The sequence below is a fragment of the Dipodomys merriami genome, unplaced genomic scaffold (assembly GCF_024711535.1).
Source record: "Dipodomys merriami isolate MVZ:Mamm:240054 unplaced genomic scaffold, mDipMer1.0.p SCAF_2719, whole genome shotgun sequence".
Lineage (NCBI taxonomy): Eukaryota > Metazoa > Chordata > Mammalia > Rodentia > Heteromyidae > Dipodomys > Dipodomys merriami.
In genome coordinates, this window is record NW_027204181.1 from 1 (window position 1) to 25,726 (window position 25,726).

General features: G+C 38.9%; 1 long non-coding RNA gene across 16 annotated transcripts in view; it reads right to left on the minus strand.

Moving 5' to 3' along the window:
- Positions 1-1,047: 1,047 nt before the first annotated feature.
- The window catches only part of LOC138837622 (uncharacterized), a 32,187-nt gene continuing 7,508 nt past the window's right edge, over positions 1,048-25,726 (minus strand). For 9 of the 16 annotated variants that reach the window (XR_011375368.1, XR_011375380.1, XR_011375378.1 and 6 more), the window contains 6 exons: positions 24,178-24,260; positions 23,214-23,353; positions 22,124-22,227; positions 16,330-19,022; positions 4,710-4,879; positions 1,263-3,117 (listed from right to left, as the gene is read on the minus strand). This is a non-coding gene — a long non-coding RNA (uncharacterized lncRNA). Of the gene's footprint in view, positions 1,164-1,262; positions 3,118-4,709; positions 4,880-9,575; positions 9,695-16,329; positions 19,023-22,123; positions 22,228-23,213; positions 23,354-24,177; positions 25,272-25,726 lie in introns of those variants that run through there. The other 7 variants (XR_011375372.1, XR_011375381.1, XR_011375373.1 and 4 more) reach the window with 7 other exon arrangements.

The window sequence follows — 25,726 nt, forward strand, 5'->3', positions numbered from 1 at the left end:
CGTTGTTAAGATTCCTGAGTGCTTACTTCAACATTTTATTTGGATGAATCTAATAAATTCTTTCTCCCCCAGTATTTTAACACAACAGTAATTAGGCCACTCATGGTGTGTGCAGACCTCTTCAATTTTTGCTTAACATTTTTGCTTTCATTTCAGCACACAGGACTCTTTCATTTATCTCTTTTTTTGGCCGGTTGTGGGGCTTGAACTCTGGGCCTGAACACTGTCCCTCAGCATTTCAGCTCAAGCCAAGTGCTCTACCACTTGAGCCACAGTGCCACTTCTGGTTTTCTGGTGGTTTATGGAAGATATGCCAGCCTAGGCTGGCTCTGAACTGTGACCCTCAGATCTCAGCTTCCTGAGTAGCTAGGATTACAGGTGTGAGGCACTGGCACCTGGCTTTATTTATCTTTGATGGTTGCTTATGACAGATGAACGTAGGCTATTAGTCAGGACCAACAAAGTTAATCCACTAAGAAGCACAGACAAGAAACTTCTTAGATTTTGTGGATCCTAGGATCTCTGGACCTACTCTTCTTCCTTCCTCTTCTTTTGAACACTGCTTTAACAATGCAAGGATTATCACTAGCTCACACCAACAGTCTGATGGGGCTACTACCTCTGGTCTCAAATCACAGCTCATTTACTCAGGCCTAAGGTAGAAAAAACAAAATGTATCTACCAGACACTTTGGGGACACATTTCAAGCAAAATCGTGACCAGTCTTGCCTCAACCTTTGCATCTATGAGTAAGAGAAGAAATCATGTGGAGACAGTGATTCACAGACTCCGGGCTATTCAGTGGGTACAGCAGAGCTGCTGGAAGCTCTTCAGTCATTCCTTCAGAGAGCTCTGTCCATTGTGATGAAGATTTGTCCCCTGCTAGAGGCTTACCTGGAACTTGTCTTGGAATACAAAATTGGAAAGACTCACCATTTTCTCAATTTGAGAGAGAGGCTCAGAGCATAGCCGCACCCCTCCCCCCAATGCTGCTTTATCACTTTCCTCCTTTTTTTTTTTTTGGTACCACTTCTGTTGTTCACAGTCTTTGGTGATAGCCCTGCTACCCACACTTTTAGGGCCAGTGAGTGGATCCATGTGGAATGGAGGGGAAAGGAGTTGTTTCATCACTTTGGAGGCTTCTGGCTACCATGAACAGAACCCTGTGGCACAAATGAATTTAAATAAACAACATCAGATATATACCACGTGCAGGTACAGAAGGAGGGATGTGTCAAGATAAGACGCAGACAGTAGCTGGGTGGGGATGCATCATGGTTTATTTTGGCATATCTATTCAACATATTAAGTCCATCTTTGGGAATAAGATGGTGGCCTTGCTCTAGGAGACATTGTCTGCTGTTGCTTCACAGAGACAGGAAACTTCTCCCCTCCTCCCTTACACCCTTGACATGCATTCCCTCATTCGCCAGAACTGCATCACCTGGCCAATTGCTGAGCCAATCATTGATAAGAGGAATTTAGAAAACAAGCCCTGGCTGAGAAAAATTCTCTGGGGTTGAACAGATAGCTGTTTGGGCTGCCACTGCCCTTTTTAAAAATTCACTGTGTATTTTTGTTTGTCAAGCAGATCACATCTGGGACACTGGCAGAGAGGAAAGTGGGTAGAACTTTTCTTCTTCAGGGGAGAGATAGGGAGAGTTCTTTCTCTGCAAATCCCTTATCTGAGCAAACCTAGGTCCTGGGAATGAATGGACTCGGAGGAAGGCATTAGAGTGACAGGGAGGAAGAGGAAGAGGTGTAGCTTCAGAGTGAAGCCCGCCTCCTACTTCCTTTTCCATCTTTCTTTACTTTTTCTTCTTCTAAAGTTTCTGTTCTCTGCAGAGACCCAAGCATCCAGAATAGAAGCTCCCAATAGATTTATCTACTCATTTATCCTTCTCTGGGAACAATTGCTTTGTTAGCAGTGAAAAGATTTTTTCACCCAATCTTTGTTTTCACCCTTGTGGGCTTTCTGCTTATTATTGGTTGTTTTTTTTGTTGTTTTGTTTTGTTTTCTTGCTTTTCCTTTTTGTACCAGTCCTGGACACTGTCTCTGAATTATTTTTTGCTCAAGGCTGGCACTCTACCACTTGAGTCACAGCTCCAATTCTGGTGGTTTCTTTTGTTAAATTTTTTGGGGGGGTCCGGTCATGGGGCCTGAACTCTGGGCCTGGGTGCTGTCCCTCAGCTCTTCAGCTCAAGGCTAGCGCTCTACCACTTGAGCCACAGTGCCACTTTCTGGCTTTTTTTCTTTTTGCTTATGTTGTGCTTAGGAATTGAACCCAGAGCCTCAGGCATGCAAGGCAAGCGCTCTACCACTGAACCACCTTCCCAGCCCTGGTGGTTTCTTTTGGTAGTTAATTAAAAAAGAAGAGTCTCACAGGCTTTCCTACCCAAGCTGGCTTTGAACTGCGATCCTTAGATCTCAGCCTCCTGAGTAGTTAGGATGACAGCGGTGAGCCACAGGCTCCTGGCTCTGCTGATTATATTTTAAGCTTAAAATGGAAAAGCTTCTCTTTGAAATCTTCGCTTATGTGTCAAATGTCACTGGAGAGTTGGAACCAATTTACCATGTGTTTATATCATTTCATTCATTCCCTAATGCATTAATTCATTCATAATCCTGTAATATCATAAGCACAAGTCCAATGCTGGCCCTTCTTTCTTGCCATAGGGGGGATTTGGGCATGCCCTTTGAGGCCAGACTCCCAGGAGAGTCAAATGAAGAAATACCAAGGACTGAGGCAAGTACTGAGAAATATAGTCCCCAAATTCCTTCCATGGAATTTTGCTCCAGAATCCATGCTGCCTAAATCCTGGAATAGGTCACCTGCCTAATCTTGTTTCACAGACAAAGTTGGCACAAGTCAGCTGATGCTTTCTGTTGATCTCTCCTCCACATCTTCAGGAAGGAGACCACATAATTACATGACCAGAAGATCATGTGACCGTGTGACCACACGTCTCTTTCGCTGCTCCAAAGATAGCAGACACGTGGGATGGGGAACCACATTGGTTTCTGCATCAGGCTGACTCATTCCTTCTGTCTCTACTCCTTTCCAGCATCACAAATCTTGAGATAATGTTTGCTTGTTCTTCAGTTTTCTGGTCTACCTAATGGGAACAAAGATAATGTTTACCTCACAGGGTGATTGCAAAGCTAACTCATGGGAAGTCTCTGGTCTAGGCCCTGCCTCTAACAGTGCTCAATACACTGTATTCTTTTTCCTATCTGAAAGTGTATTTTGGTCCCAAACAGTACTATTTTCATAAGCAGAGAAGCATGATCATATGCTGTTGCTGTTCAGAAGGAGGTCATCAGCAAAAGGTTGTTGCTCAGACTGGGTCTCTCTCCTGCTTGGGGGCTCGAGTTGTTTGGTCACCCCATGCCTGTCGCTCCCTCAACATGTTAGAATTGAGCTGCATGTCTCACTTTGAACTATGATTATTGCCAGTAAACACTGGGCATAAACTGCATTGGAAATGATTCTTGAAGAGTTTAGTGGGACAGAAAATACACAAATGCAGAACATAGGCAACTAGACTAAGAGCCTTGACCATTGCCAAATGTAGAGTAGCAAAGAGATCAAGGAGAAAACTCCATGATTATTTCATCCACATGAGTCTCTCTGCCTTCGCTTGTGTGTGTGTGTGTGTGTGTGTGTGTGTGTGTGTGTGTGTGTGTGTGTGTGTTTAAAAGAGACAATATTATGATGATATTATATTGTGCTATAGATCCCCCAGATTAGTACCCACAGACGGTTTTGCTTGACCCACAGAAGATTTTAGACTTTCAAATTAGTTTGTCAGGTCTGGTGCCTGTGGCTCACACATGTCATCCCAGATACTCAAGAGGCTGAGATCTGAGGATCAAGGTTCAAAGCAAGCCTGAGCAGACCAACTGGAGAGGCTCTTATCTCCAATTAATCAGCAAAAAAGACAGAGGAAGAGGTGTGGTTCAAGTTGGTAGAGCACCAATCTTGAATTTTTTAAAAAGCTAAATCAGAGCATGAAAACCTGAGTTCAAGTTTCAGTGCCCACTACCACACACAAATTAGTTTTCAACATTTAAAGAATAGATGGTTTCATTCTGCATCTGGAGGAATAGATAGCTGGAGTTGAAAATTGCTACCATTAAAAAATGTCATTCTAGCTGGGAGCTGGTGGCTCACATCTGTAATCCTAGCTACTCAGGGGGCTGAGATCTGAGGATCTCGGTTCAAAGCAAGCCGGGGCAGGAAAGTCTGTGAGACTCCTATCTCCAATAAACCACCCGAAAACCGGAAGTGGCGCTGTAGCTCAAGTGGTAGAGCGCTAGCCTTGAGCTGAAGAGCTGAGGGACAGCGCCCAGGCCCAGAGTTCAAGCCCCATGACTGACAAAAAAAGAAAAAACATCCTTGTAATTATAAAATAAATGATGCACAGAGGGGTTACAGTTCCATAAGTCAAGTCATGAGGACAATTCTTCTTAGCCAGTGGTCACCCCTTCCCATGCTCTCTTGCAGTGTTTCCTCCACTCCCATCTCCACCAGTAAGTTGGATAGTTCATTTAAAAGTGTCCATTGAGTACTGTTACAGCATTGGTTCACCCTTTGTCCCTCCATTTCTATGCCTCCAACTTCCCACCATTTGAAAGGCCAGAAAGGTGATTGGGGGGGGCAGGGGAAAGGGGGCGCTACATTTCCTGGAACTTCATCTCCACTCACCCATATGGCTCAGTGGAGTTTGCTGCCTGCATCCCTGAGCAGATCATCTGCTTAGCATGATCCAGATTCTTCTGAGGGTTCTAACTACAGCAAGGCTTGCTCCATTCTTCCAGCCAAAAGGGGAAATAAAGGCAGATTGATATTTTCCTGTCTGTCTGACATTTCACCCCCTGTCCCAGAAAGAATGTGTATCATTAACTTTATTGATCATAACAGCCATTATTTAGTAGAATTTAGGATGATTTCAGCACCTTCTCTCAATGGATTCTTTTGAATTGTAGGCATTAACTTCTCCCACTTGGTAGAAGAGGAGACAGAAGTTCAAAGAAGCTAAGGAATTTACTGGGCCAACCTCTGATGCAGATTGACTGACAAAACACAACCCCCTGCCCTGGAACATTAAGTAAATATGATAAACTGTACTTCTCTTCTGTTCTTTATCATATCTAAACTGCTACAGGCAAAAGAAATAATAATCCTTGGAGAAGTATAAGATGTTATAGTTGTCTAAAATGGTTCTCATATGGGGCTGGGAAGGTGGCTCAGTGGTAGAGTGCTTGCCTGCATGCATGAGACCCTGTGTTCTATTCCTCAGCACCACATAAGCAAAAAGAAAAAAATCTGGAAGTGGTGCTGTGGCTTAAGTGGTAGAGCGCTATCCTTGAGCTGAAGAGCTGAGGGACAGCGCCCCGGCCCAGAGTTCAGGCCCAACGACCAGACCCAAAATTTAAAAAAATGGTTCTCATACAACAAAAAGAGATGACTATAAGGTCAACAATTAAATTAAAACAATCCTTTGAAAGACTCATATTACTTAAAGAATAACCTAGATAATCATGTATTTACTACTGAAATTAAGTTTTGAATGTATAAAAATGGCACTGAAGCAATAGAGAATGGCCCTAGTTCTCTCTAACCAAATAGACTTAGGGTCCCATATGCAGTTCCCCCAAGAGATAGACAATAACGAATAAACAAACATGCAGAGAATCACAGGAATTTGCACACACAAAGATGGAAAATCTCAAAGTCCACCCCCTGACCCCTCATGGCAGTGCTGTTAAGCATTGAAAGGGGCCCACTGCTTGTGTCTTCAGGAACACCAGCCAATCTCAAAAGGCAGACACAGAAAACTCCCATAGCACTGGACACAGACCGGGCAGAGACCAAGACCAGAGACCAGGCACAGCAACACCCAGTCAGAGACAGCTCCCACTGCCCCACTGCTCAGCCCACAATTGATATGAAGGAACATAGTGGCCTACCAACCTGAAATCTGCAACAATAGATACAGAAATCTGCCACAGCACTGACAGTCATCCAAAACCAGTTCTAGGATCAGTAAGTATCAGGCTGGAGCCACTCACCCCACACAGGAGACCAGTACTGCAGCACTGGTTAGTGACCCACAGAGGTTGATCTGGACCTCTCTCCCTGCTAAGAAGGAACAACACACTTGAAGCACACAAAGAGGCCTGAGCCCTTCCATATTCCCACCACCCCAACTGCTGGCTTCCAGTGGAAGGCTACAGGAACTCCAACTAGACAGGTGCTAGGACCCTGTATCCCCCATAGCACTGGCTATCCAGAGAAAGGTCAGTGTGAGAACCAACGTTCACTCACCCACAGGGACATGCCCCCTCATCCCAGAGTAGTCCAAATCTCGGCCCTCCCTAACAGACAAGTCAGGCACTGGTAGAGGGCTCTCCTGTCAGAAAACACAAACATGTGTGCTAACCAGCCACCTGTAGAGCATTTCCACCAGGAACAGCCAAGTGAATGCATGCACCAGCCCTATACAGGAGTGCAAGCTGCCTAGGTGCCAAACCCTGACGAGAACTGCAGGCCCATTAAACATTTGCAGGTCAAATCACAGGTACATGCTGTCCACCAACAGAGCACACCCTTGTTGGTAGCTGCAGCACTGAACCCTGCCAGGACCCACTGGTCCCTGTCTGGAACTGCAAAAAGAGTAAATGTATGAGTAACAGGCAGAGCACATGTAAACACATACAAGATGCACCAGACCAACTGCTGGTCACTTGTTGGAAGAGAACCAACCCAGGGCCAAGGCACAAAAAAAGCCCTGTGCACAGTGAGGACCCCAATCCTTCTGAAGCCAATGCCTAACCCAGACTCCTGAAGCTAACTTCAGTCCCCGCTGCAGACCAGACCAAGCTCCTTTCAGTTATCCCAGGGCTGATTATGCACACAGGTGCTAGCCAGCTTGGGGACCCTGCTTCAGTTACCCTACCCAGTGTAAACCAGCCCAGGCAAAGTGAAGGCTGTTGGTACCTGACAGGCAAAAATTGGGCCAACAGACAAAGATTAGACTACAGCACCGACAATCCCTGAACCCAAATGCATATACCAAAAGGAAAGATTACAAGAGTCATGGACAGTCAAGAAAACAAACCAAATCCAAAAGCCAGCAGCAATCCAGGAAAGAACTACAGTAACAAGGAAGAAGAAATGGAGGACAAAGGAACCAGTAAAGAAATGATGGCCAAATTGGCCAATGAAATAAAAGGGAAGATGGAAAAGCAATTTCAAGAACACAAAAAGAAATATCAAAGAAATTCCAACACTTCAAAAAAGATACAGACAAAAATAGACACAGTATATACCTCATTAAAAGATAGAATTAACAATGAGACCTGATATAGGAACCATAAGTTGTCAATTTCCACAATGCAAACCATAATGGAAGCTATAGGTAACATAATAAGTGAGATGGAAAATAGAATATCAGGAGTTGAGGATAAAACAGAGAATCTGGAACAGCAATTAATAGGTATGGAAAAAAGAACTCAAAAATTACCAAAAGGAAATCCAAGAATTGGCAGAAAAAGCCAAGAACTCAAATCAACATATAAACTGGGATAGGTGAGATGGAAAAATTTCAAAAGAGTAATGGAACACCTATTCAATAAGATCATTACAGAAAATTTCCCCAATCTTAAGAGAGAAAATCTCACCTGCATAACAGAAGCATATAGAACACCTAGTAGACACGATCCTAGAACACTTCTATACATATCATAGTAAAACCATTAGACCTGAGTAGCAAGGAACTGATTTTAAATGCCACAAAATCAAAGAAGGAATTACATTACAATGGAAAAATCAAAATCGCTGAGGACCTTTCCACATAAACCCTCAATGCAAAGAGCCTGATAATGTAGTTTCCAACAACTGCCTACTCAAATTGGTGTACCCAGAGAAGCTATCGAAATGAAAACCTTTCATGACAAAAATTAAAGAAATTCATGAACACTAAACCCACACTGCAAAAAATAATAAAAGAAGAATAAAATCTGAAGAAAACAATTAAGATCAGGGAATCATATCAGACAGAAATCACTAGAAGATCAATTTAGTAAGTGCAGGGAAAGGAAAGAAGCAACAAGAAAACAAGAAAATGGCAGATAACATAACACATCTCTCTCTAATAATCCTAAACATTAACACACTCAAATTCTCCAATCAAAAGAAAAAGAACTACAGACTGGCTCAGAAAAGAAGATCCATGGGGGAGTTAGGGGGTGAGGGGAGATGGGAAGGAATGGGAAGGGATGGGAAGGGGAAACAAAGGAGGAGGCAACAATACTTGATAATAAATGTACTCATTACTTTGCCCATGTAATTGTAACCCCTCTGTACAGTATTTTCACAATATAAATAAATAAATAGCAAAAAAAGAAAGAAAACAAGATCTATTAATTTATTGTCTCCAAGAGACCCATCTCACAGCCAAAGTAAAAACAAACTCCAAGTCATGTTATGGAAAAGATCTTCCACCCAAATGTACCCTGTAAGAAGGCAGTAGTCACCATATGGATATCTGATAAAAAACAGACTTCTCATTAAAATCAGTACAAAAAGACAATGTAGGTCCCTACATATTAATAAAGGGAATGATCCATAAAGAGAAAATCATAGTGGTCAATGTCTGTGCACCAAACAATAGCGCATCTAAATGTGTTAAACAAAAACTCTTGGATTTACAGAACAAGAAAGACCCAAACAAAATAATAGTGGGAGAGTTTCACACTCCATTCTCACCAAAGGACAGGTCAATCAAACAAAACAAGCCAAGAAGCCTCTGAACTAAATGACACCATAACCTCTTCTCAGTAGCTTGTGGAACATTCTCCAAAATAGATAATTTTATAGTTCACATAAAGAACCTAAACAAATAAAGAGAATTGACATAATCCCTTGCATCCTATTAGACCATAGTGGAATTAAACTAGTTTGTAAGAACAAAGCATACTGTAGAAATTAGTCAAATACAGGGAGGCTGAACAGCACACTACTGAGTAAGACCTGGGTCACAGAAGAAATTAGAAAGTTCTTCCAATTCAATGAAAATGGAAACACATCACAACAGCACCTCTGGGATACAGCAATAACAGTGCTGAAGGGAAAGACCTAAGCATAAAGAAAACAGAAGCAGCTCAAGTAAATAATCTCATGATATAATTAAAATTGCTAGAAAAGGAAGAAAAAAGTTAAATCTAAAGGGAGAGAGATGTTAAAAAAGGTTATGGCAGAAATCGAGATAGAAATTTTTTAAATATACCTGAAATTAATACAACAAAAAGCTTCTTCTTTAAAAAGTGATTAAATTGACAGACCACTTGTGAGGTTACCAAAAATGAAGAAGGAGGAGGAGGAGGAGGAGGAGGAGGAGGAGGAGGAGGAGGAGGAGGAGGAGGAGGAGGAGGAGGAGGAGGAGGAGGAGGAGGAGGAGGAGGAGGAGGGGAGACAAAACAACAAGATCTGGGATGCCACATGAAAAATTACAAAGTAGGCTTCATCCCACAGATGCAAGAAACATACACAAGATATATACATACATACCTACATGCCACATATGCAAATCCATAAATGCAATTCAGCACATCAACAGAGCCAAGATCAAGAACCACATGATCATCTCAACCGATGTACAAACAGCCTTTGACAAAATCCATCCACTCCTATTCAAAGAATATAAGGCACTTATATTCAAAGAACAGAAGGAAAATTCTTTAAAGCAACAAAAGTAATATATCATAGACCAACAGCCAAAAGAATACTACATGGGGAAAAACTAAAACCATTTTCCCTAAAATCAGAAACAATGCATAGATGCCCACTTTCTCCATTCTGCTTCAATATGGTTACAGGATCCTTAGCCAGAGAAGTAAGGCAAGAAAAGCACATTCAAGGGATCCACATAAGGACAGAAGAAATGAAACTATCCTTATTTGCAGATGACATGCTGTTATACCTGAAGGACCCCAAATACTCCACTCCCAAACTCATAATAGACCACTTCAGCAAAGTAGCAGGATACAAAATTAATCCACAAAAATGAGCAACCTTTGTGTATGCCAACAATGCTCAAGCAGAAAGGGAAATCATGAAAACAACACAATTTGCAATAGCCTCAAATATATATATATATATATAGGAATTAACCTAACCAAAGATGTAAAAGATCTATTTAGTAAAAACTATATACATCTAAAAAAGAAATCAGACACTAGGAAAGTGAAAGACCTCTCATGTTCTTGGAGAGGTACAATCAATATTGTGAAAAAGGCTATACTGCCAAGCACCAGTAGCTCACACTTGTAATCCTAGCTACTCAGGAGGCTGAGATCTGAGGATCACAGTTCAAAGCCAGCTCAGGCAGGACCAAGGCCCCGAGTTCAAGCCCCATGACCAACCAAAAAAAAAATGAAAAAAAAATGGCCCAATAATATAAACATTCAATGAAATCCCCACCAAAATCCCAATGGTGTTCTTTACTGAAATAGAGAAAACAAATAAAAAAATTCATGTGGAACAACAAAAGACCTAAAATAGGCAAAGAAATTCAAGTTCTACAAGGAGCCATGGTAATAAAAACAGCTTGGTATTAGTACCAAAATAGAACCAAAGACCAATGAGATTAGAAGACCTAGAAATAACACCACATACTTTCAGTTATCTGATATTCAACAATGGATCCAAATACATACAGTAGGGAAAACATAGCCTCTTCAACTATTGGTGCTGGAAAAACCAGGAAGCCACATGCATGTTTGTCAACATGCACTAACATCAATTCAAAATGGATTAAAGACCTCAACCTCAGACTCAAAACTCTGAAACTACTGTAAGACAGTGTAGGAGAGACTTTAGAACTTATAGGCTCAGGCAGGAATTTCCTAAATCAAATCCCAGGGGAACTACAGATTGGAGAAAGACTGGACAAATGAAAAGACATAGGTACTAAACAAGGAAGACAGCCAATCAATTGGGAAAAATCTCTACCAGCAATACATCAGACAAGGCCTAATATTCCATATAAACAGGGAACTCAAGAAACTAAGCCCCTCCCAAGTCTAATAAACCAATCACTAAATGGGCAATGGACCTCAAAGGAGGTTTCTTAGAATACAAGGTAAAAATGGCAAAGAAACTGTCATCCCTGGCCATAAAGGAAATTTAAATCAAAACAGTCCTGAGATACCATCTCACCCCAGTTAGACTGGTCAATATTCTGAATTCAGACAAAAACAAATGCTGGCGGGGATGTGGAGAAAAAGGAACCTATTGCACTACTGGAGGGTGTAAACTAATACAACCACTCTGGAAAGCAGTCTGGAGGTTCCTCAAAAAACTAAACATAGACCTTCCCAAAATCCAGCCATACCACTCCTAGGCATTTACTCTGAGCATCATGAACCAGAATATGAACAGGATACCTGCACATCCAAATTCATTGCTGCAATATTCACAACCTCCCACAAGAAGCACTCAGATGTCCCACAACAGATGAATGGATACAAAAAATGTGGTACCTATAGCCAATGGAATTTTAAACAGCCATTACAAAGGATAAAATAATGGCATTTGTAGGGGAATGGATGTAACTAGAACAAATCATGTTGAGCAAGGTAAGCCAAGATTATGGAGACAAAAGGTGCATGAGCTGGGCGTCAGTGGCTCACGCCTGTAATCCTAGCTACTCAGGAGGATCACAGTTCAAAGCCAGCCCGGGCAGGAAAGACTGTGAGACTCCTATCTCCAATAAACCACTAGAAAAATGGAAGTGGCGCTGTAGCTCAAGTGGTAGAGCACTCGCCTTGAGCTGAAGAGCTGAGGGACAGCGACCAAGCCCAAAGTTCAAGCCTCATGACCAACAACAGCAACAAAAAAGGTGCATGTTCTCTCTGATATGCAGATGTTAGATTTAAAGCACAACAAGATATGATCAAGTATACAGGGTTCTAGACACAGATATATAGTGAGACCAAAAGAGGATAGCCTTAGGAGAAAAGCACCAAAATGTAATACACAAGCAGCTCTTCATATATATATATATATATATATATATATATATATATATATATATATATATATATATATATATATATATGTATATATATATAAATCATAGACATATATATAAAATCATACACATATTGAAAAGAACTCCAAAGAAAACAAAGGACCTTTTCTTAATTTGTCTTATCATTTTTAGATGACTCTATTTTTTTACCTCATATATGGTGTATTCACATGCATATGTGAAAGAAGGTGGGGACAGAGCACAGAATCAGTGGAAGACAAGTAAAAATAGATAGCAGTGGGGCTCATCAACTGCATTGGACATTGATGTAAGTGAACCAAGCAACTAGTGGAGGAGATGGAAAGAAAGGCAAGAGAGAATGAGGGAACAGATGATACTAAGGAAAAGGAAAGAAATGTACTTATCACCTGACATATGTAAATGTAACCTCACTGTATATCACATCTAAAACATCAATAAAGTAATTTTTTAAAGCTATGTATAATGGGGAATGGTAATACTCAGCACTGTGGAGGCAGAAGCAAGGGGACTGCAAGTTCAAAGCCATCTCTACAGTAAAATTTTTTGTCTCAAAAAAACAAAAAAAGGATATGGATGTTACAGGTCTTGATAGACCATGTGAGGTTCTGGGTTAGATCTCTAGCACAAAACAAAACAAAACAACAACAACAAGAACTAGTCTTTGTATAATTAATTTACAGTGATAATTACTGAAAGAAATGGCCTATATAGGGCTGGGAAGGTGGCTCAGTGGTAGAGCGCTTGCCTTGCATGCATGAGGCCCTGGTTTCGATTCCTCAGCACCACATAAGCAAAAAGAAAAAAAACCCGGAAGTGGCACTGTGGCTCAAGTGGTAGAGTGCTAGCCTTGAGCTGAAGAGCTGAGGGACAGCGCCCAGGCCCAGAGTTCAGGCCCCACGACTGGACCCAAAAATAAATAAATTAATTAAAATGCCAAAAAATATTTAAAAAAAAGAAATGGCCTATATAAATAAAAACCAAGAAAGAAACCAACTAAAATGGTGCACAATAGAATCTGGCAGGGGGGAAAACTACAAAGGAAACATCACATCTGCAAAATCTGGTTTCAAGAAACATTAGTATGTATAAAAATCTTCAATATATAATTAATTTTTTAAAAAAGTTTTTAATTCCTCCTAAAACCTCTAGACCAAATTTTTTTTTCACTGAAGAATTCTGTCAGGTGATTTTGACACAGTAAATAATTTTACAATAAATGATGTCCTAGGAGTTGGCACTTGTAGTTATAAAATGTGGCATGGGAAAATTGGGAGGGAGCAGAGGAAGGGGTGATATTGTCCAAAAGAAATGGACTCATTAATTGCCTTATGAAATTGTAACCATTCTGTACATCAACTATATAATTATAAAAATATTTTTAAATATGCCAAGTTAAAAAAAAAACCTCATAGGTCTAAACATAACCCACAAACTACAACACTTTAAATGAAAGCACATGAAACTTCATGTATTTGTGTTGCTTTGAAAATGACCTCTGTGTACACTTTAGTGGGGTTTTTTGTTTGTGGTTTTAGTTTTGTCTTTGGATTGTTGTTCTTCATCACTGATGTCATGAAGCTTGGACTCAGCCTGGGTGCTGTCACTGAGCTCTTTAGTTCGAGGATAGTGGTCTACCATTTTGAGCCACATCTCTAATTTCAGGTTTTGAGGACTGTTCATGAGTGCGCCACTAGCACCCGGCTACACTTCGGATTTTATTATTTTTTGTCGGTTGTGGGCCTTGAACTTTGGGCTTGGGTGTTGTCTCTTCAAAATTCTACCACTAGAAACAGGGTCAATTCCGGTCTTCTGAAGATTATAGTCTTACGGACTTTCTTGCTGGCCAATACTAATACTGTGTCTTTGAGAAATCATTAACGACAGCCCGAGATTTCTATAGGTAACAAAGGCCTGGATATTTTTTCATGACAAGTTGATTAAAGACAAAGCATTGGGGAAGCTTTACAGATATTTAAGAAAAGGACACAAAACACCATCTCTAGAAAGATGGCTTACATTTACATTTTCATTCTAAGAAGGCACCCTCTAAAACTTCCTTTCTATTCATAAAGTACAAGTAATTCCATCAAAAGATAGCAGCAGCACATAAATAGTCTACAATATGATACAAAAACAGCAAAGATGTAAGCCATAACATATTATGTAAAGAACTGAAAATATTCAAACAAGACCAAGAAAAATGATCCCATTTACACTATGTATCTCCTATAAGCTTACTTATAGTACAGCATTATATGGGCCAACCTTGTCTATCTGCTTGTTTTCATTGCCAATTAGGCAGAAAATAGCCACAAGTGAAGGTGTGATACAAGAGGTAGACCTCAAGCCTTTAACAAAAAGCCAAGTAAGAAAAGCAAGTTCCTGACTTCAAACCCCAGTACTAGCACAAAAAATAAAATAAAACTATTATTATCTCGATGAAAATAATAGGGAAGGTAGTGCCATTACATCAGCATTTTAGAGCTTAAATATAAATAAATTGATGTTATTTAAATGAAATTATGAATGTATATGGAGGAAACAGAGATTATGTTTTCTAACTGTGGAGTCAGGGAGGAACTTTAAAGCAAAATGTAAATATCAGAAACAAGAAAAAAAGATGGACTAATTTTGGCATAAAATAGTATGTTGGTATATATCACTAACAAAAACTAGAATAACATATTTGAAAAAAAATAATCTGCAACATATTTGATAGGTAATATATGTTGTAAAAATATTTTTAAGCTTTCAGATGCAGAGTGGTAGCTCAACAAAATGAAGCTGGAAATTGAAATATAACAGGGGAAAGTAAAGGGGAGGAGTGTAAATGAATGAAGAGTGGGTAGTAATGGCAGTATGCAGTGATAATATTCAATGCATATCCTATGAAATGAGGAAAGTTGAAGAAATGGCTTGGGTTGGTGAGAGGGAGGTGGTAGAATGATGATAGGATTGATATTGAGTAAGATACTTTGTACTTATAAACTGGTACATTGACAGATAAACCCTTTGTACAACTACTTGAAGATAATCAAAATATAAAAAACAAAAAAAATTTAGCTGGGTGCCAGTGGCTACAACTGTAACTCTAGCTTCTTAGGAGGATTTGAGTATTGAAGCCAATCTGGGCAGGAAAATCCATGAGATTTTCACCTCTAATTAATCACCAAAATGTCAGAAATAAAAGTTCTGGCTCAAGTGGTAGAGCACTAGCCCCAAGCAAAAAGAGTTCAAAAATAGTGCCCAGACCCCATTGTTCAAGCCCTGTACCAACAGACACACACACACACACACACACACACACACACACACACACACACACACACACACACACACACACACACACACACACAATGTCTCAAAACTCACTAAAAAGAAATCTTCCTAGGCTGGTAGTAGTGACTCACACCTCTAATCCGAGCTACTCAGCTTGATATCTGAGGCACTTAGTTCAAAGACAATCCAAGCAAGAAGATCCTTGAGCCTTATATGTAAATAAATAATAAAAAACCAGAAGAGGGGCTGTGGCAATACACAATACAGGCACAAAAGGCAAAACAAAACTTGTTTCAGTCAAATAACATCATATATTATACTCAGAGTAATATAAATTGTCAAAAAGACCTTTTGAAAATATATACAAAAAGCACTAAAAGTACTAGTACCCTTTAACCCACTGGCTGTAACAAAACAATAAAAGAGAGGCAATTGATAAGCTAAGATGATGTTTACCATGCTAATTCATAACTTAAAAAGTGAAGAAACATATAAACTAGCTAGTAGGTGATTGAATAATACAATACTTTTTATCATGACATTCAGACATACAATGTTAGTCTACGTATATATTTATGTAGATAGATGATAAATAGCTAGATAGGTAGATATATGAGCAGAAATATATTTGCTGCTAATTATTCAATATTAAAAGCCTCCACAAGCATTTATATATTCCTATTCTAAGTTCTTGTCTCCTGCCTCAACATAAAAGGAAAATAAACATCCATAACTAGCATTTTACTTTTACAGGAACTGAGCACAATCTTCTCAAACAGGTCACTCCATCTTTCACCACACAGTCAAGCCCTCTACTTTTTAAATTTACATATCTCCTTTTTAAATTTGAGGCTAGAATTCTTACACTTCTCCCCCCTCCTCTCTCGTGACAACTAAAAGTGTAAATGGTCATCATGTTTTTTAAATACGCTCATTGAAGCCAGGACCCAATCACCTTCTTAGTCTTACTTTATTTCCATTCTTTTTGTTGTTGTTGTTGGTCATGGGGCTTGGATGCTGTCCCTCAGCTCTTCAGTTCAAGGTTAGCACTCTTAACACTTGATGCACAGTGCCACTTCCAGTTTTCTGAGTGGTTTATTGGAGATAAGAGTCTTATGGCCTTTCCTGCCTGGGTTGGCTTTGAACCGTGATCCTCAGATCTCAGCCTCCTGAGTAACTAGGATTACAGGTGTGAGCCACCAGTGCCCAGCCTCACTTTATTTCCAAAAGAAAGCGTCCAGCTCTCAAAGCAGAGCCTTATACAAAACATGTACCAAATAAATTTATTCCATTAACATTTTCTATGTACTTACTGCATGACAGCAGGACAATACAATACTGTGTTTGGATCTCAAAAATCATGAAATATGTTCATGTATAAATATGACTAGTGCTTGGGAAAATTGGGAAGTGGAGTAGAAGTATCAATAGGTTATTGATATATTATTATCCTCACAATAGTATGTATATTAGCTCAAATTCCCAAAAATAGCTCAACAATGTCTTATGCATGTTTTAAATATTTGATAACAATATGTCTATATAAATATATCAAGTATCAATAGATATTTGGGAATAAGAGAGGTAAAATAGAGAAAAAAGGCTTTGATTAACCTAGACATAAACAATAAACAAGTACTACTATACTGAAGCCTGTATCTTGAGAGGTGGAGATTAACACTGTCAAATTCAGATTCACCATACATCTTCCAAGAATACAATTCTGAAGATATATAAGCAAAAGTTATGGTTATAGTTTGGAAAGAATCCAATGATAGATCTGAAGTTTGTCTTCCTTTCTTAGGGAAATAGAAATGTAAGAGGAAGATATCAAAACATTCCCAACACAACAGTTGATTTCCTCCTGGTATCATTTAGTGCATTTTTAATCTAACTTGACTCATTTTCTAAATTGTTACAGTTCCTCAAACTATGGTGCAGAATGACAATATGAAAAGAATGCAAATGCAGTGAGACAAAGGTAATCTCTACAAATTAGTTCATTTAAACTTGCTTGCTATTTTCTCATTCAAAAATGCTATACTGATGCATTTCACTCAAAGTGGATTTCACTCAGTATTCTTTTGCTTGCTTGCATTTTGAGTTCTGCTGCCTACTTTGTTAGCATAGGGTTGAGTAAGGGCAGTTCATGCTGCAAAACACAAGAAAAAAAACAGAATGTCTGTAATCTTAATGCAAAATGTTGCCATCTATTGTTATAGGAAATGATATTGAAATTTCAAAACCTAAATGAGTAAGATGAATCAGTAACTGAATAGAATTTGTCACATAATGTTTCCAATGGGAATAATAAAACAGTACAATCATCAAGGCATTTTTAAAAAGAAAAGAAAAGGTAGGCATGGTGATTCACATCTGCAATCCCTACTCATTAGACTGAGGAAGATCATTGTTCAAGGTCAATATGAGACAAAACTTTACAAGACCCTATTCTCAACCAGAAAGAGTGTAGAGGTGTACACCTATCATCTCAGCTAGGGCACGTAGACACAAACACACACACACACACACACACACACACATACACACACACACACACACACACACACACACACACACACACACACACACACACAAAGAACAAGAGGATTACAGCCTATGCTGGCTCATGCCAAAACCAGAGATTTTTATCTCAAAACTCACAAGCACTTCTGTGCTCATAAGAGAGTAATTGAGGGGGCTGGGAAGGTGGCTCAGTGGTAAAGCGCTTGCCTTGCATGCCTGAGGCCCTGGGTTCGATTCCTCAGCACCACATAAGCAAAAAGAAAAAAATCCGGAAGTGGCACTGTGGCTCAAGTGGTAAAGCGCTAGCCTTGAGCTGAAGAGCTGAGGAACAGCTCCCAGGCCCAGAGTTCAGGCCGCACAACCGGACCAAAAAAAAAAAGAGAGAGTAATTGACTACCATGTCAAAGACTTGATTTCAAATCCTAGTATTTCCAGAGAAAAAATACTTTAAATGATGATAATATAGCAACTTTCAATTGACTATCCTTTGAAAAAGGGGACTTAAAGATAGATATTTGAGGCATCTGAACACTGGTTTTAAGGTGAAAGTTTCCAAGAGTTGGCTGGGAAGGAATTCTGGACATGGGTTCTCTGCAGTTTTTCAGTGCATGAAAATACCATGGCAATTCAGAAAATTTCGGCATGAGCCAAGGAGACCTAGGGTTTCTCCTATTCCATCCTGTAATGTTTTCGGAGTGTCTGCTTTGACTTCGAGGTCTTTGATCCATTTGGAATTGATTCTGGTGTAGGGTGATATATAAGGATCTTGCTTTAGTTTTCTACAAGTAGTTAACCAATTTTGCCAGCAACATTTACTGAAGAGGCTGTCTTTCTTCCATTCTATTTTTTTAGCTCCCTTTTCAAAGATTAGATGGCTATAGGTCTGTAGGTTCATTTCTGGGTTTTCAATTCTATTTTATTGGTCCTGAGGTCTGTTCTTATGCCAATACCAAGCTGTTTTGATTACTATGTCTTTATAGTAGAGTTTGAAATTTAGTATTGATATTCCTCCAGCAGTGTTCTTTCCGTTGAGGAGCGTTTTTGCTATTCGGGGTCTTTTATTGTTCCATATGAATTTTTGGATTGCCTCTTCTATTTCCTTGAAGAAAGCAGGCCAAAATTTTCTGAATAGAGACCTGGAAACACAACAAATCAAAGAAAGTTTGGACAAATGGGATTGCATGAAGTTGCAGAGCTTCTGCATGGCAAAGGACATAGCTAGCAAGATCAATAGAAAGCCCACCGATTGGGAGAAGGTCTTCACTAGCCATACAACAGACAAGGGTCTCATATCTAAAATATACTTGGAACTCAACAAATTAAACCCCCACAACAAATCCTCAAAGAAACAACTGTCCAATAAATAAGTGGGCTAAAGACTTAAAGAGAAACTTCTCTGAAGAAGAAAGAAGGATGGCCAATAGACACATGAAGAAATGCTCAACATCCCTAGCCATAAAAGAAATGCACATCAAACAACATTGAGATACCACCTCACTCCAGTTAGAATGGCAAAAATCAAGAACTCTAACAACAACAGATGCTAGAAGGGATGTGGACAGAAGGGATCCTTACTTCATTGTTGGTGGGAATGTAAACTTGTTCAACCACTTTGGAAAGCAGTATGGAGGTTCCTCAAAAGACTTCACATAGAGCTCCCCTATGATCCAGCAATCCCACTTTTGGGCATTTACCCAAATGTTTACAAACAAGACCACACTAAAGCTACCAGCACAACTATGTTTATTGCAGCATTATTTACCATAGCTCAGATATGGAACCAACCCAGATGTCTCTCAGTAGATGAAAAGATCAAGAAAATGTGGTATATATAAACAATGGAATTCTATGCCTCCATCAGAAAGAATGACATTGCCCCATTTGTTAGGAAATGGAAAAACTTGGGAAAATTATATTAAGTGAAGCAAGCCAGGTACAAAGAAACATAGGTCCCATGGTTTCCCTTATTTGCAATATCTAGTATATATATGAGTCAAGCGGAAAAGGTCAGATAATGTGATGTTAGGAAAATGAACCCTTAGATATGTATTTTAATGTTTTTTTTCTTTCATGCATTTGTTTCTAATGCATTTGTAAGATTATTTCTTTGTTGCTTTGTATGTCCCTCCCCCACAGGATAACCCCTGCTTTCACTATATTTGATGTCAGTATAACTTGTGGAGGAGATGGAGAAAAACAAGTCGTTTAAGGATACAGGTGGACCTGTTGCAACAATGAGAAGTACAAGTTGTCATGTCGAAAATGAGCTTTACAACGTTGGTGTGGGGGTGGGAGGTGGGAGGATTGGGTTGGAGGGTGGGGAGGAGGCTGGGAAGGGATGTGAAGTGTAAACAAAGGAGGAGGCTGCAATGCTTGATAAGAAATGCACGAATTATCCTGCGCATGTAATTGTAACCCCTCTGTACAGTATGTTCACAAAAATAAAAAAAAAAAAATAAAATACCATGGCAAGGGCACTGAAAACCAGTGAAATAGAAATCTCCCTTTTATTTTACTGCAAGTCTTCAGAAATACAAGAGAAGCCTCATTGGTCTAAAGACTGTAACAAGAGTATTGTTTCATTAGGAGATAATGGTGTTTTTCAGCCACTGTCTTCTTCTAATACATGGAACAGATTTTAGTAAATATTGCGCAATTGATTCTGTACAACTTAAAATTTTGAGGCATGGAGTAAAACCAGATCTTTGGAATCAAGAATCAAAAATAGAGCAGTATAACTTGGCAGAGTTAAAGAGGGAACAAGAAACAAAGGAAGTAAACAAGAACGAATAAGGGAAGGGCTAAGAAAATATTATAAGTAAAAGAATCAACACATTAAAAAACTGAAGCCTATCAAAATACATCGAAGTATCCTATTGACTTGGTCAACCCTTCTACATTTAGTTCTATCCTAGTTATTATGGCTGCTCAGTCTCTGAAAGCTCAGATCTACAATGTTTAGAATTAAGAAGTAAATTGATACAATATAAAAAATAGGAAAGTAGCACATTTTTTTTCATTTGCAACTTATTCACATCCTTCAAATTTAAAATACATAATGGGAAAATACAGTTAAATAATTACCTGGTAGAGCCAATAAAATTTGACTCAGTTTGGGGGAAAAGATTAAGGTGGTTATGGATTTAGAATTTCTTACAATGACATTATGTACAAGACATTATGTCGAAAAATGAATCTTACAACTTTGGCGGGGGTGCGAGAGCACGGGATGGGAGGGCAGGGATGGTAAGGTGGAGGCAACAATGCTTAATAAGAATTGTACTCATGGGCTGAGAAGGTGGCTTAGTGGTAGAGAGCTTGCCTTGCATGCATGAGGCCCTGGGTTTGATTACTCAGCACCACATAAACAAAAAGAATAAAGCCGGAAGTGGTGCTGTGGCTCAAGTGGTAGAGCACTAGCTGTGAGCTGAAGAGCTGAGGGACAGTGCCAGGCCCAGAGTTCAGGCCCCATGACCGGACCACCCACCCAAAAAAAAGAATTGTACTCATTACCTTGCTCATGTAATTGTAACCCCTCTGTATGGTATTTTCACAATAATAAAAACTTATTACTAGTAAGTTTTAGCAATGTTTATCTTACATCTCTAATTTTGATGATCATCAAAAGAAGTCTGACTCTTAAAAGAACTTATGTTCTTATACAAATAGAATATTTATCTGAAAAGTAAAGCTTTCCTTTAAGTGCTAATTTCTTCAATTGGCTACTTCATCATGAGATTTGAAGTTTATTGTCTTTCTTCTAGAGTTGATTTTTTGTTATCAGCAGTTATAAGAATAAGTCAAATGCATGATTTCAAAAGAACATCTGGATAGTAGAACATTTGCCTAGCACAAGTGAGAGGTCCTGAGTTTGATCCTCAGTAGCCCAAGAGAAGGTGGAGGAGGAAGATGTAGGCAGAAAGGGTGTAATGGGTGTGCAGAAGGATAAAAAGGAAGAGAAAGCAGAAGTAAAGCATCATATTATTCACTGTGAAACTGGTAGAAAAGCATGACCTTATTCTGTTATTTCTGCTGACACTATAAGCAGGAGGATTCATAGATTTCTCATAAGGAACAAAAGTGCTGAGCCATACCCAGGATTGGAAAAAGCAATTGTTCCTGTTTCCATCATGTTAAATGTTTGTATGTTGGTTACCCTGAGGATAATTTCTTTCAAAATTATCTCTATTTTTCCTGCAATTAACTTCATGTCTACGTATCTATAGGTTTAACTTACCTAGGTTTTAGTTTGATGTGTTTTCTCTCTTGAGTTGAAGAGGTAACTGTGAAGAGTATGGGGCTCTGAAATGGAATTAACTTTGTCCAGAATGTTATCTTGTGCTGTCAAAATAGTTACAATAAATATTTAAAGATCTGTGATGTATCATGCATCATATAGCAAGCAGCTAATGTATTAATGACATACTTCTGGTGTACATTAATGACTGAGATTTCTGATGTACTTATTAGTAAAGTTTTTTAATCTCTCTTGTGTACTTACTTGTAAAGTTTTTTTTACTGTCTTCAAGTATAGCTACATATGCATTTGTCTGACCATATATCATTGCAAGTATGGCTAATTTCTTAGGGTTCCTCATTACATGGTCATTTTATGGTACCTCCAAATTTTTTGGTTGTCAGAGCCAAGGGTGTTTTATTTCCCGTCTAACTGCCATGAATTCCCACAATGATGAAAACTCATTGGGTGGTTAGTTGAGATCCTCAGTAATCCGTGGCTTATATTTACATTTTTCTCTTAAGAAGAATTTTTTATTAATATCAGAACTTAATATTAATATTACAATATAATATAATCATATTATAATAACATTATTAGTATTGAGGCTTTTCTTGGCCATTCCTTGAGGATTTTCCTTGGAAATCTATTGTCTTTTTCTAGGTATAATTGTGTATCCTACCCCCAAGGATTTTGAGATCCAAGGTTTCAGAGATCCAAATTTCAAGCAAATCATTCAGAACTCTGTTTATATTGCCTACTTTTATATTAATTTACAGCACTATGCCTTCAAAATACTTTATAAATTTGCCCATTCTTCTGTCCTCAAGAATTTGGACAGGCTTTTAAACAATATCTTAGAAATCTATTCTCTTGGTGCTTTATGTACTACTTCACTTACCTTATTAGGATCTGTTAACCATAATCTTCTGGTACTATTGCTCTTATCTTTTTTCTAATCTTCTCTGTGGGGTATCATGTATCCCCTGAGGTGAGACCAATTTTAGGCCATATATGGTTCCCTCATCTGTCTCATCTTTCTTCCCAGACATAAGTATTAAGAACTAACTTAGCTAGTTTTCTTGCTCACCTGAATGATTTCTCAGTACAATGTAATTCAATAGTACATCTTACAGATGAATAATCAGAGATGTGTGATCTTAGATTTCCTTTTCTTCTTTCTGTTAAGTCAAATATATGCCTTCCCAGTTCTCCAAACCTCAAAACAATCTGTATAAAAAAATAAGGCATCAAAGGTATATGATAATTGGTTATTATTTTTCATGAAGTTTTTTTTTAATGACTGGTAGACAGGACAGACAGAAATGGCTGCCTTGCTTTTGAAGTTTTTTTTTTTTTTTTAATGACTGGTAGACAGGACAGACAGAAATGGCTGCCTTGCTTTCCCTTCATCTGGTTCACCTAATTCCATTTTGGACATTTTGAGATGTGTTATCACCTCAACCTACAGCTACATTCAGAAATCACTAATCATGGAAGTTATTTTGCTACTCTTATTCTGAATGATTATTCAATTATTTTACTGAATATCAATATAAGTTATGATATGCCACTTTCAAAATAAAGAACAGAAAACAATTATCACTCATACAATGCTATTCATTCATTAATCATTTAACAAATATATTTTGAACAGTTTTGTGGGTTGGGGGACATGGGTATATCTGCTGTACTGGAGCTTGAATTCCAGGCCTGGGTGCTGTCCCTGAGCTATTTTGCTTAAAGCTAAAGCTCTACTACTTGAGCCACTTCTGACTTTTACATAAGTTAATTAGATATAAGGGTCTCACAGGCTTTCCTGCTCAGTCTGGCTTTAAATTGTAATTCTCGGATCTCAGACTCCAGAGTGGCTAGGATTGCAAGAATGAACTATTGGGCCGAGCTGAGAGCTAGAGATATAGTGTTGAGCAAAAACATTATATCTAGTCTTATAAACTGTAAGTCTTCTACAGAAAAGGGTCATTAGACAATTACCACACAAAACAAGTAAAGAATAGCATTAATTCCACAAGGTGCAAAGCAATTGTACTCACCTATTCAAGTCCACAATTGAAGGGCAAGCTGATACAAAAAGTTTTCCCAACAGACAAGGAAAGTTTACAGGAACCCAGGAAGCCTGTGAATAACAACTTCCTTTAGATAGGTAGAGTTGAATATCAGCACTTTCCTGTTTCCTCTAAAGATGCTTTTGGTCTAAACCCTTTATCTCTGAGGAGTTAGGTGAGTCACAAAGGAATGGATTGGTCTCAGAGAGCCTTGTTTCCTAGTAGTGATCAAGAACCCTGAGTATCCCATGTTATAACCTCAGGTGAGGGATGTCTTTTTTATACTGTCCTGGAGCAGCTGGAGGTCTATAGACATAATGAGATAAGACAATATTCAGTAAGCTAGAAGACATTTATCTGCACTTGCTGTTAGCAAGGAAGCTTCTCCCCATAGTTTTCAAAGGTCTAGCCTCTCTAGAGTAGGTTCAGTTTTGGACAAGTGGGTGGAAGAGCCATGAAACCGGAGAATCAGCAGGAATTTTGCCAAAAAGAAATTGCCCATTCACTTTAGGGTGAAAAATGTATTTTAGTAAGACTTAGAAGAGTGTGGCTTCTCATCAGTGGCACAAGCTCAGCAGCATCATGGGACAAGCCACTGATACATGCTGCACTGCAGGAACTCCAAAACATGACAAGAAATGTTACAAATGCTATCATACATCATATCTTTTTTGTAATGTGTACAGAAAAGCTATATGCATATATAGAACCAGTAAGTAGTCTCTCTTGGGGCCAAGTATCAGAATGGGGTTTGCCACATTGACCCCAAGATGGGATGCATCATAATTGCATGGGGTATGGCATGGTAGGGTATGTCTGTAATCTAGGCTATTAAAAAATTAGAGGCAGAAAGAATTACTTGAGCCCAGGAACATAAGCCTAGCCAAATATAACATAAGCCAGACAAACAGCAAACAAAAAAGCATTAGTAGCTCCCCAACTGGCAGGGTAAAGAGGCTTCATGGAGGCAGTACAGGTACCAGTCCTTGTCTTTAATTGTTCCAGTCCAGGGACCACACATGAGAGTAATGAAGCCTTTCGATCTGTGAAGATTTGGCCTGAATTATCACAGCATGTAGCACCTAAAATGCATGACCAGTAATAAAACTGCACCATTATATACATCTAATCCAGATAAGCTTTCAGAGAGCAAAAATATTTTTAAAAATACAGAAAAGAAATTCAAATAAACACATGCTCCACTTTTGTATTCTTATTTATTATCTCAGTAGCAAGTTCATAAATAGATGAGGGAGCCATCTGGGGTAGAAATGATAAAGGAATGAAATAGAAGGAAAAAGTTGTTTTTTCTGACTACATTGCCTTATATTTTGTAACGAAAGATCTTCTCAGTCTATGTACTCTCTCAGAAGTTCGTATACAGAACCTTCTATAGAGGAGAAAGAAGATCAACTGACTTGTCTGGATGGGATCCTTACAGATCCCATTTCTCCTAAGCTGGTGGGTCTTAGGATTCTTGCACTGCATATGGAAAAGTCAGACCCATAAAAATACATACTTATATCTATTTTTTTCC